At 32.4% G+C, this 13,864-nt stretch overlaps 1 pseudogene across 1 annotated transcript; it reads right to left on the minus strand.

Annotated features, from left to right (window-relative positions):
- Nucleotides 1–8,563: 8,563 nt before the first annotated feature.
- On the minus strand, nt 8,564–12,200 carry LOC149162489 (putative pectinesterase/pectinesterase inhibitor 51; annotated as a pseudogene). The gene is made up of 2 exons (XR_016261933.1): nt 11,090–12,200; nt 8,564–9,412 (listed from the first exon to the last, which is right to left on the minus strand). The product of XR_016261933.1 is annotated as a putative pectinesterase/pectinesterase inhibitor 51 (transcript).
- Nucleotides 12,201–13,864: the final 1,664 nt, after the last annotated feature.

Genomic DNA, 13,864 nt, shown 5'->3' on the forward strand with positions numbered 1-13,864 from the left:
TTCCACCTCTTCTAACTTGAAACACCCATTAATAGACAGTTATTGAAGTTGTGACAGTTTCCCCAATTCCATATTCTCTTCAACCTCAAACACCCACTAGTGTTCAAATACATGAAAGATAACAATGATTCCGTATGTGGCAATTCCTCTGATTTCTTACAACGGACAATTGCTAGATTTTGAAGTTTTAGAAGATGACATATCATATGTATTTTTTTCAAATTATCACAAAGCCTAAATGATAAACCTACAAGTGTATCTAGTAATGTTCCAACCTTCTCCACATTATTACAAAAAGACATTGTAAGATAATGAGTGTTGAAGTAAACACCTCCAACAAATGATACCTCTGATATCCCTGTCCCTACAACTTCTAACAATTGAATTTGTGGAAGTATGTAGTTGTGAATGGAAGAGTCTAAATCACTTACTGTTTCTCTTTCTTGTTTCAACTCCTCAAATGGAAGTTCATGTATCAGTGGACAATCAATTACCCTCAACTCAATCAATTGGAGCAATAGTCAAAGAGAAGGTGGAAAACATTTCAATTCCTTACATTTATGAAGTTGTAATTTCTTTAACTTCTTTAAATCACTTAGAGAAGCCGGCAAACATTTTTCATCCTTACATACAGAGCGCTACGATTTCCTCAAGTTTTTAAAGTTACATATGGTAGTGTGTCCAACAAAGGGCCTACATCCAAAACTTCCAAATCACTTAACTCTCCAATTGCACTTGGAAGTTCTTTTAAATTTGTACCTCTCATATATAACATTTTAAGTGACCTATGATGCACCACTTGTGAAGGGAACACTTCAATTTTCCTACATTAAGACATATTTACATACTCAAGCATGCTTATATTTCCTAATGTTTCGCTTGACATGGTTAAATTAGTGGAAGACTCCAAATCAAGATGTTGGAGTTTAATTATTTTACAAAAGGAATCTGACAACCTTTCTGATGCGGGGCACCAAAACAACTTGATTAGTAGGAGGTTGGTTAAATTACAAAATATTATGGCAATCTCTTCAAAGTTTGGAAATTAGATCACTTAATCTATTGGTGTTTGGTTAAATTACTAAAGGAATATGGTAGGATCTTGAAATATTTGCACATAATTAGTTGAATCAGTTGGAGGTTGTTTAACTTAACAAAGGAATAACTCAAATAGCTCAATCTATTGGATATTGTGTAAATTACCAAAAGAATCTGGCAACGTATCCAATATATTTCACTTTTTCAAGACGTTGTGTTGGAGATTTGTTAAGTTACCAAAACACTAAGGTAGTGACTTCATTTCTAAGCATTTTCTTAAGTCCAGTGCTCTTAATGAATTTGTAAGACCAAATTCTTATGGAAATTTTGTCAGATTATCCTTGTCCTCTTCGAATGAATATTCAAAAGAAGGACCAATTAGGATCCATTGTAAGTGTTTCAACTTCCCTATAGACTTTAGAATGCTCAATATGGGAGCCTAAATCCCCAACTCCCATGACTTTGTAGGTGCCCACAAAATGTTTGATGGGAGTCCACTATAAGAAGGCACTTTGTGGAACATTCTTTAGTCAATTAAATAGTATGCTTGTAAATTGTTGATTGACATTAAATGATTGTTTATATATATATAATAAAAAAATTACATTGATTTTAAAGTATTTAATGAATAAAGTTTTTAGAGTAAAAGGATTTTTTTGGCCATAAAAGTCCGTAAAAATTTAGATATGCTTCTCAAATCTAAATTTTATAAAATATTTAAAATTATACAATTTCAAAAATTTTGATGTTAAAAGTATAATTATATTTGGAAATTTATATAATATAAGTAGTTATGATATTTAGGAATAAAATATATTTTTTATATTTATAATGAGAATGATTATTATTGGTATTATTTGTGAATGTTAATTGATTTATTATTTTTATTTGTGGAAAATCAGTTAATTCAAAATTTTAAAAATAATTTATAAAACAATACATTTTCATTTTTGTTAAAAAATTTTAGATTAAAAATTCAAAATTAAAGAAATTATCCACTTTAAAGTTAACAAAATTTGTTAACCATTTTTAAAGTTTTAAATAAAAATAATGATGAGCTTCTAAATATCATTCCTAAATGTCTTTGAAGCTTGGATCTTTACAAGTATTTTTTTTTATTATTTTAGAAATATAGAATCCTAATTAATAAAAAACAATTATAAATCTTGTTACAATTTCTAACTAATAAACTTTGAACCAAATCTCTTTTGAGAGACTTCACAACCTGTTATATTCAATTCCAAGAGTCCCAGATCTATTTCTAAACCAACAATGTGCTCATTACGTTGACATATTTCTAGTTAATAAACTTTGAAGCAAATCTCTTTTGAGAGAGACTTAACAACTTGTTTAATTCAATTGCAAGAGGCCCAGATCTTTTTCTAAACCGGCAATGTGGCCATTAGGTTGACATTTTGAGTGTGTTCTAGAAACTGTTCTAACCCAATATAATAATTACCACTTTTTATTTTAAGATATTTTTATACAATACTATAATTACCTTTTCTATACTTTAAAATATTTGTGCATTTTTATTTTTATTTTTGTCACGATAATATAACTTTTTTTAATTTCTGAAATTTTATATTATTAATATTTTATTTTATTTTATTTTAAATTAAATATTTATCTACGTATATTATTAATATTTTAAATATTTATCTACGTATATTATTAATATTTTAAATATTTATCTACGTATATTATTAATATTTTGTTTATTTTAATTTAAAAATAAAATGGTAAATTTTTGTTAATATATAAATAAAATAAAATAAAAACATATTTATTATAATTGCACTGAGAGGTGCTCTACAGCCCAGTTCAGTATTGAGACAGATCTCACATAAAAATGTAAATGTAATTATAAATAACCTAGTATGGGGATAGATCTCACATAAAAATGTAAACATGTAAATGTAAATATAAACAACCTAGTATGCGAGATAGATCTCACATAAAAATGTAAACATGTAAACGTAAATGTAAATGTAAACAACCAATATGGGGGTTGCCTGGATCTCACATAAAAACATAAACATGTAAATGTAAATGTAAACAACCCAGTATGGAGTAGATCTCATATCAAAACGTAAACATGTAAATGTAAATGTAAATGTAAACAACCCAGTATGGGGTAGATCTCATGAGCCAAATACCATATTTATAAAAGAAGTATGGTAAATAGAAAAATATAAAAGAGGTATAAAGAAGTATGTAAATAAAATATAATCAACATCTAATTATATACCAAGCCTATGGGCCAAATACCATGGTAAATAAAAGAGATATGATAAATAAATATAAATAAACCAAAGGCATGGTAAATAAATAAAACCTCTTTTTATATTTGCTCCATAAATTTTTTTATACTTACTAACACTCAAAAAAGAGGTTTTATTTAGGTGAAGCCTATGGGCTAGATACTATGGGCCAAATTATTATTAATAGCATGCAATAAAAACATTATTAACCCTAATATTAATATTTAAAGATTAATATTATTATTATTATTAAATCTAATATTCATATTAATATATTGTAATATTAATATTATTAAATTTAATAAATTTGGATTAATAAAATATTATATTTGTTATATTATAATATATATTAATATATCATGATTTATATTAACTCTAAATATATATGGGAGGGAAGAACAAAGACATAGAGTGATAGAGGTGGAGACATGGGGAGTGACAAGGGAGAAATGGAGATAAACTTAAGGATAGGGGAGAAGAGGAATGAAGAGAGAGAGAGGAAGATGAGTGTGAGAGGTAGAGAAGGGTAAGTGAGGGAGAGGGAGACACAAATATGGAGGGGGGAGAGAGAGAGAAGAAGAGAGGGAGGGAGATAGTGAGAGGATTGAAGGGTAGAGAGAGAGTGTGTGAGAGAGAGAGAGATGGGGGAAGAGAGAGGAAGGTAGGAGAGAGGAGGAGGGAGGGGAGGAATAAGAAAGACATAAAGAGTTGAGAAGTGGAGAGAGAGGGAGTTCCAAGGGAGAGATGGAGAGAGACAGTGTATGTTTAGGGGTGAGATAAAGAGACAAAGAAGGAGATATAGAGAGAAGGGAGGAGAGAAGGAGAGAGGGATGGATATAGTGACATAGTTGGAGAGAGAGAGAGAGTGTGTGTGTGTGAGTGAGTGAGTGAGTGATGGGGGAAGAGAGAGGGGCTTGGAGGGAAAAAAGAGAGAGAGGGGCTTGGAGGGAAAAAAGAGAGATAGAGAGAGGGGGGGAGGGAGATAGAGAGAGGATTGGAGAGCAAAGAGAGAGAGAGAGAAATGGAGAGATATGAAGAACGAGAGACAAGACTTGAGAGAGGGGAGGAGAGTGATGGGAGAAGAGAGAGGATTGGAGGGCAAAGAGAGAGAGAGAGGGAGGGGGATGGAGGGAGAGAGAGAGATGTAGGAGAGAAAGGGAGAGAGAGAAAGTACGAGGGAGCGGAGTTGAGAGAGAGGAGAGAGTGAGGGAAGAAGAAATATAGAGAGAGAGAGTGACTAAGGGTGAGATGGAGAGAGAGTGTGTATGTTTGGGGGTGAGATAAAGAGACAAAGAATGAGAGATGGAGAGAATGGGGGAGAGAAGGAAAGAGGAGAAAGGGAAGGATATAGTAATAGAGTTGGAGAGAGAGAGAGAGAGAGATGGAGTCGGAGGGGGAAAGGGAGGCAAGAAGAAAAAATTAGAGAGATAAGGTGGAGAGAGAGAGGGAGTGATAAGGAAGATGGAGAGAGAGGGAGAGAGGACAACAAGAGGGAAGAGAAATCGAAGAAGGGGAGAGGGAGAGAAGGGGGAGATAGAAATAGAGAGGGAGAGGAGGAGGGAGGGATAGATAGATATATTGGAGAAAGAGAGTGTATGTTTTGGGAGTGATATAGAGAGGCAAAAGGATATAGAGATATAGATGGAAAGTGAAGAGAGGGAAGAAGAGAGAGATGGAGAAAGGGGGAGCGACAGAGAGATTGATAGATATGGAGTGAGGGAGCGGGAGTGTTTGGGGGGTTGAGATAGAGATACAAAGAAGGATAGATGGAGGGAGATATAGATATATATGGAGGGGGGAGAAAGGAAAGAATATTTATTGCACTAGATTCATTGATTTCAGTTTGGATGGTGATTCCTAATCCTATTTCATTACTTGCACTAAATGCATTGATTTTAATGTAGATGTTGATTTTTAATGATATTTGATTGCTTGCACTAGATGCATTGATTTCAATGTAGATGATTTCTAATCCTATTTGATTGTTTTCACTAAATGCATTGATTTCAGTGTAGATAGTGATTTCTAATCCTATTTGATTTCTTGCACGAGATGCATTAAATTAAATGTATATGTTGATTTTTAATAATATTTTATTGTTTGCACTAAATGCATTGATTTCAATGTAGATGATTTCTAATCCTTTTTTATTGCTTTCACTAAATGCATTGATTTTAGTGTAGATGGTGATTCCTAGTCATATTTGATTGCTTACACTAGATGCATTGATTTAAGTGTAGATGTTGGTTTATAATCATATTTTCTTACTTGCACTAGATGCATTGATTTCAGTGTAGATGTTGGTTTATAAACCTATTTGCTTACTTTCACTAGATGCATTTATTTGAGTGTAAATGTTGATTTCTTGCATTAGATGCATTGATTTCAGTGTAGAGGTTTATAAACCTATTTGCTTACTTTCACTAGATGCATTTATTTGAGTGTAAATGTTGATTTCTTGCATTAGATGCATTGATTTCAGTGTAGATGTTGATTTCTGATTTGATGTAATTGGATGTATGATGGTGCATTAATTTTAAAGTGACTGGATTAATATTGTGCATTGATTTTAATGTAAGCATAAAAAATTATTGACAATGTACATTGACTTTTGTGTGAGTAATTCAATCTATTAATATTGGAGAGAAAGAAAGACAAAGTATGATGTTTACTACAATATCTTGAGCTAAAGATTTAAATGGTTTACAATTTAACTTGTCTTTCATATAATCGATATGAAAAGAAGACAAAAATAACAAGGGTGACAATAAGAATAGTATAAGAAAATACTTTGAGATTAATCACAATGAAGAATATTTGTAATTTTCATATAATCTATACAAAAAGACAACAGAAATAACAAGGGTGACAATAATAATAGTAGAAGAAAATAGTTTGAAATTAATCACAATGAAGACTATTTGTAATTTCCTATATTCTTATTATTCACATTTTTATTACATTGTCACTTTACATTCAAAATTTGTATTTTATCATTTTTTAGAATTAAAGTTATTCACAATATTTATCACTCAACAAATTGGTGTAACTAAAAAAATGTAAAATTAAAATGACCACATTAATGTGATATATATTTAGCATATCTAAAATTATTATATTAATATAAGATGATTTTACATATTTTTGATAAAATTAATCATATTTTTTTGTCCACTGAAACCAGCCTAGATCCATCTTAACTCTGGATCTATGAAGGGCTTAGAAGGATCAAATCTCTTGGGGTGCAAACCTTTCCTCAAATTTTACACTCAAAAAAAGATTTGCACCATAAAAGATTTGATTCTTCTCAACAAGATAGATTCAGAATTAAAATGGATCTAGACTAGTTTAATAACATATAACAGTCTTTACCGGGAAAAAAATACATATGACAAATTGTGAAATAAATTTAGCAAAGTTATATAAAGTTATATTTTCAAAAACCCTTTGGATAGGTTCTTCTCGTCAGCTTTTGTAACATAAAGGGTACTGGGATAGAAAACGTAGAAGATCTTAAACGTTTAACTCAGAATCGGCCCGTTGACGTTGTCACTGTTTAGATGCTTTGATCACCAGATTTGAAAGCAAAGGTCCACATGCAGAAATAGAGCTTAAACTACTTTAGTTGAGCTCATTGATTAGAGTTGTGCAGAGGGGCAGGGGTATGTTCTCATTTTTATTTATGAAGTTGTTCGTCACATCATCTATTCTATTTGGTGAGTTATGTGGAAAAATAAATTTTAAATTTTAATATTATTTTTTTATTTTTTAAAATTTTTAAATACAAATTAATTATATTATTTTTATTCAATTAAAAATGTGAAACATTATATTTCAAAAAGTTTTTGAATAATCAATTCAAAAATGAAAGGTTAAAAAAATTATATAAGAAAAATATATAATTTATTTTCAAAGTTAAATATTGCAAAGAAAATTAATAATGATAAAAAAGTTTGACGGGACTTTTTTTCAACTTAAAAAATAATTAAATCAAGAGATTTATAAAGACCAAACTTCCACATCTAATTATCAGACCACACTCTCAAAACTTATTTTAACAGGGGCTAATAACACCACTTAAACAAAATTGATAACTAATAACAATTAAGAAAAACTTATTTTAGCAGAGACTAATAACACCACTTAAACAAAATTGATAACTAATAGCAATTAAAAAAACTTATTCTAAATCTTAAACATCACATTTAAGTATAAAAACTTTATATCTAATAATTCAAAATAACTACCATCTATGTTTTCTGGAAATATTTTTATTTAACTAAATTTCAAACATTTCAAAGAAGTTATTAAAAACAATTAAAAAAAATAAAAATTTAAATCTTAAAGATCCCATTTAAGTATAAAACTTCTTATCTAATAATTAAAAATACCCACCATCTATGTCTTCTAGAAATAGTTTTATTTAACTAAATTTCAAACAAATCAAAAACCTCTTAACAACTTCTTATCTAATAATTAAAAATACCCACCGTCTATGTCTTCTGGAAATATTTTTATTTAGCTAAATTTCAAACAAATCAAAAACCTCTTCATAAGGAGAAAATTAAATTCTCTTCCCATAATTATTACCCATAAAATAATAATAAATAAATAATACACTTTGAAATTATATTCCCTTCCCATAATTATTACCCATAAAATAATAATAAATAAATAATACACTTTGTAAAAGATAGCACAGCATATAGATCAAATCTAACGCAATAAATACAAATGGACCACCATTGCTGTGATGGTAGTTTGCACAAGAACACAAATAACATTTCCATCCAAATCCAAAATAATCGGGTCATTGATGTTGCATCTGTGTTTCTCTACATAATCTAGTTATAAAATAGAAGAAAACAATTTTAACTAGTATAAATTAAAAATCAACCATATTTAAATGTTTTATATAAATATTTAATTTTTTTATATTTAAATTAAAAAAGGAAACAGGTTAACGGCCCAAGACCCAGAGGCATCTGGCAGGGGTGAAAACCTGCTCCCTTACGGATCACCAGCGGGTTATTACAGGTGGCGTGGTTTTCCTTGATAACAGTGATGAGTCAAACCGACATTCGCTGATAGCAGCCAGAGATGGCTGTCCTCACTGTTGGTTTGACACCTGAGTTTGATAGGTTTTGCCACCTTCGAAAAAAAAAATAAATAAATAAATAAAAAATATTATAGTATTATAGAATAAACCTCTCTCCTCAATAAACCTCTTCGGCTCAAAAATATTATTATTTATTAACAAAATCAACCTTAAATATTATTATTTATTAACAAAATCAACCTTAGATTGATTCCACACACGAGAACCTCTGCGCTCAAAGATATCATTATTTATTAGCGAAATCAAGCTTAGACTGAGGCCACACACGAGAAGATACATAATAATCAGCCTTTGTGTTTGGATCAATGGAGTTGAACTGGTAGCCACTCATCACCCTGTATGAAGCTTTTAATAGAATATAATTCTCTATTTGTCTCAGGAACCTGGTTAGACCATGGCACTCTTCCAGAAACCGTAGCGCCTGGCCCATAATTTTTGTATTCCCCGTAGTAAAGTGTGTCAAGAGCAAAGTCTCCTGTCCAAGGCATCCATCCCTCAGGTTCAATGATCTCTCCCAAGTATGAATTCATGAAAATTACTCTGGAATACGACTTCCATGGCCGACCCAAATAGGCCTTAAAAATTTTTGGGTTGGCAGAGTAATATTTTATGTATTCTTCAGTTCCATTGATGGCGCAGTTGTGAAAAACAAATCCTGTGGGCTGACCTGGGTCTATTCGGCCCTGTGCAGTAACAGAATCCGATGCTCCATCGCTCACGTTTTGCTGACGAGGACGCACCAGAAGATGACAATTTTCAAAGATTGCTGCTGAGTTTCCAAATATGAAGTCAACATTGCCTTCTATTCTGCAGTTTCTATAGTATTGACGAAGAGTATGAGCGTACAGTGTATCTTGGTTACCAAGAAAAGCACAGTTGTAGAAGGCAGAGTGGTCACTAGATACTCTTAGGGCTACTGCTTGGTGAGTGACTGGCCCTGCTGCATTTTCAAAAGCAATGTCCCTTGCTAAGAAACCATCGCCATCTACAGCTGCAATTGTGAAACCAAATCAATTAGAAATTGCCAAACAATCTAAAATAAGATTTACACTGAAGAATATGAAAATGAAGCTATGGCAAATGCATCTGAACTGCAATATGAACTTATTTCTCCAACTGATCGTTTGTATTCGAAAACAAAACTTACTTCTCCAACTGATTGGTTGTATTAAAAAACAAAAGCTATATGTTACAATTTCATATTTCTTCTGCTAGATAATGAAGCACGCATTGCATCGTAAACCATTTCTGAACTAATGGAACTGTTTTTTATATAGTCGTGAGAACACATATCTTTTTTGGGTTTCTGATGATAGTGAAATGTAGTCTTCAGAAATTCTCGTGCCTCTTTCAATAAAAAGAACATGCAATAGAACCATAAAATTGAAAAGGTTCTTACTCTCTTCAACTCTACTCATCTTACATCCCTATATATATATGCAACCACTCTCCTCAACTTTACTATTCTTTTTTTTTTTCAGAAAAAATGGTTGATGGGAACCAAGCACCTCCCCAGTTATATATAACAGCCAGCAAGTCACATGTATTAGAAACTCATAGTTTAATCTAGGACCAAGATGTAAGTAGACCAGACTCCAACGGGACGCCTCTCTTTCCAACCTTGCTACGATGGATCATGGTGTCCCCAATGAAATTTGATTTGAAACCAGGTAAAAAAAAATAACATCCACATGTATTAGAAACTCATAGTTTAATCTAGGACCAAGATGTAAGTAGACCAGACTCCAACAGGACGCCTCTCTTTCCAACCTTGCTACGATGGATCATGGTGTCCCCAATGAGATTTGATTTGAAACCAGGTAAAAAAAATAACATCCTAGTGGGACAACAACCACCCAGTTGTCCTACTAGAAAACTAACTGGGTTGTCCTACTAGAAGACTACTATTGCACAAGAAAACTTTTTTTTTCTGAAGGCATTACAAAGATTAAACTAAACATGTTGCACAAGCTAGTGGCCATCGAGCTTCAGTGCCCACGATGGAGACTCTTTATTTCTGTAGCCAGGGTGAGCCCCTGGCATAAAGACTATCTTCTGTATATAGTCAGCAATGCCTACCCAAACCATTGAAATTGCAGACCACCTCTTACAGTCTTAATTGTAACGCGTCTGTTTCCCTCTTTCGTAAACAACCTGAACCTTTATCCTCCTCCTCTTATATCTACACATTCATTTCACTTTTGTATACACTTAAACCTCAGTCTAACATGCACCTAGAGGATGCAAAGGGCATTCTTAGGTTTTGCAACCTGTGTATATCGTTATCCATTTGTATGAATTGGAAATATGAATTTGGGGTTTAGGAAGGTGCACATCGGAGCCAGAGTCCATATTCAATGCACCCAATGGATTTGATTCAGTGCTAGCTTGGTGGGAGAAAGGGGCCGGGGGCACCACCCAAGCTGCGGAATGCACCTCCAATCTGTTCTTGCCATTATTCAGGGAATCTATTTAGCTTAATAGGTATTCAAAGAGTTTTTAGCTACAACACTATGGCTCTTTTGATTCATAAGTCTAATGCATGGAATTCAAGGCAACTAAAATCAGCTAGAAATCACACCATCATCAAACACAATAGCAAAAACCAATTTCAGGCCAACAAAATTAACTTTATATGAAGAAGAAGAAGAACCAGGATGAGTATTACCTACAGTTGCAGTGTCATATGTACTGGGAATACCAGGCAAGGACGGCACAAACATAGATCCCGTGATCACAGTCCTATCCATGCCATCGCCCACAAACATGAGATTAGTCTTATTGGTATGAATCCTAACAATCTCGTTATAGACACCGGCCTTGATACGTATCACGAATCTCCGATCAGAATTAACCGGTGCACTGTCCACCGCCTGTTGAATGCTCCTGGTGGGTCCATCATTGGAAACAGTAATGTTGGGAACCAATTCCTCTAGGTTTAATGAATCCCAAATTTTATTATAATAATGGGAATAATCTGCAGTGCTAAATGAGTTGGATGATGATCTCTCTGTTTTGGGAGGCCTCCATATGACCGTATTCTCCCCGTAAGTATCCAGAGCATCGACCATGCTAAGAGCAGTACTAGTCTTGTTCAGAACTGTAACCAGTTCCTGCATGGCACTTCCCACCTCCTGGGTGATATTCACATATTTGAGAGCCGAAAAACACTCATACTGATTAGTCAGCGCTGCACTAATCCAGGCCTTGACGTCTTTAATATTCCCCGACTTCAGCTCCTCATTCCTGCTCTTCGCAGTTTGCTCTATGGCAGTCGCCAAATACACCAGGCAGTCGGTAGCGACATTCGTTAAGTTCGCGTCCGACGATATAGAGAGCAGCTTACTCGAGGTAATATAACTTTGCGTGGTTGCTTGCTGTGACAGAACTATGGCCGCAGCAATGATTTCCTCTGCGCCTGCATTTTCACTAATATGACCATTGCTCTGCAGAGATGACTTGCAGAAGTCCGGGTACTGTGATGCCTGGCACGCTAATTCTATTTTCTGGCTGGAGGAAGATTTCTGCACCGGGAGCTCTTCATAGCCATTGCCGTCTGCGAGATATTAACTAGCTGAAAAGAGTTGAGCAGAGAGCGCGAGAAGGGGGTCGTGATTAAGAGAAGCGAAGCCACGATATTAATTCTGAAAAGCACTGTAAAACCCATCATCTTATTATTATCTAAACTTATATCGGTCTTAATATTGTCAGCTGAATTTGTTATTTGTACAATGAGTGCCGGGCAAATATGAATGTGCTGTCAAATACACAGAACAGAGCAGAGTGAGGTGTTGAAATGGTGTTGGACATCGCAGATATAAGTGATTTGTGAGGGCATCGAGACCGAATCTGACAGATAAGTTTGAGGGCAGATAATCACGGGATACATAATGACAATATACTGAAATACAGGATCTGCCGGTGAAAAAAATAATAATTTATTTATTTAAGAAAATATTTTCGGTAGTAATTATATTGAGAAGTTTTACAGACTTGTTTGAACCTAGTTTATGTTTGAATGTATTATGATTTATAGTTAAGAGAAGATAAAAAAGTAGATTTTGGCATCAAATTAAATAAAGAGAATGTAAAAGATTTCTATCAAATGTTAAGATCTTTTTTCATTTTGTTTTTTTTCTTGTCATGACGATGAACCACACTGGATGGTTCTAAACGCGTAGGCAAAACTTATCTTATATGATCACCACTGAAAATATTTTCTTAATTGTTCAATATAAATCACAAAACAAGAAAATATTTTTTTAATTACTCCATATAAATCTCAAAAAAAAAAAATTCAGAAATTAATTCATTATTATTATCCATTATTATAAATAAAAATATGGATAACGGAAAAAAAAACTAATTCATTATTAACCGTCTAATAATTTATGGATATATAATTACAATATATTTAAATACCGTATCTTTAAATATAATTAATTTATCATCATCGATTTTGATCTTTTTAAATATGGATAATATGAAATAATTTATTCATTAACCTTTTCTTTAGTGATAGCCCTGCACTTTCCGCCTTGTTGTTATCTATTATTATCCTTTATTGAATGCTACATTTATTAGGGCGTAATTATCCTTTATTATCTTCCGTTAAAATGCTACATTTTATATTATTTTTAAACGGACTTCTTTTCGGATAATTGGAAGGGGAGTGTTATCTATCCACATCGCTTGATCTTAATGGCTACTGGATTCTTGTCGAGCGCGTTGGCCCAGAGAAGAATCCGTGTGAAATCGTAGTGGGGTCATAACTTTATCTAGCGGATTCTTGTCGAGCGCGTTGGCTCAGAGAAGAATCCGTGTGAAATCGTAGTGGGGTCACAACTTTATCTACCTTTAACGGACCCCTGAGTTGTCATACATTATCTTGTCATTCTAAGAAAATTTAATATGACCATTGAGATGGTACGACATTACAGTAATACATTTTGGCCTTCACATTAAAGAAAAAGCTTTTAAATTTAAACCCAAAAAAAAAATATGTTTTTAATTTATAGCTAGTGTTTTGCATTCAATGTTTACATATATACATTATTATTTAAAATAATTTTATATATATATATATATATATATATAATTTTGAGGTTGGTCTTAAGGAATTTAATTTTTGTTTTAGGTTTTATTATTTTTTAAATGAATTTATGGTTGAAGATATAATTTCTGTAAATATTTTATTGATTAATAATTTTAATATTGTTTGAATTTAGACTTTTGTGATCCATATTGATATTAAGATAATATTTTTAAAATTTTCTTTATAATAAAATAATTTTCTTTTTTTTCTTTTTTCTCATTTTATTTTATTCTTTTTCTTTTTTTTGTAAGTTGAAATTTTATTTATTCGTCAAAAAAGATGTACATCAGAATTAATAAAAAACAGGTGGTCTCACCTCGACCAGGTTTGTTGACCACCGTTTGCAGC

This window comes from Pinus tabuliformis, chromosome 5_2 (genome assembly GCF_031772625.1).
Source record: "Pinus tabuliformis cultivar Carrire ecotype Pingquan chromosome 5_2, CPIR1, whole genome shotgun sequence".
NCBI classification, from domain to species: domain Eukaryota; kingdom Viridiplantae; phylum Streptophyta; class Pinopsida; order Pinales; family Pinaceae; genus Pinus; species Pinus tabuliformis.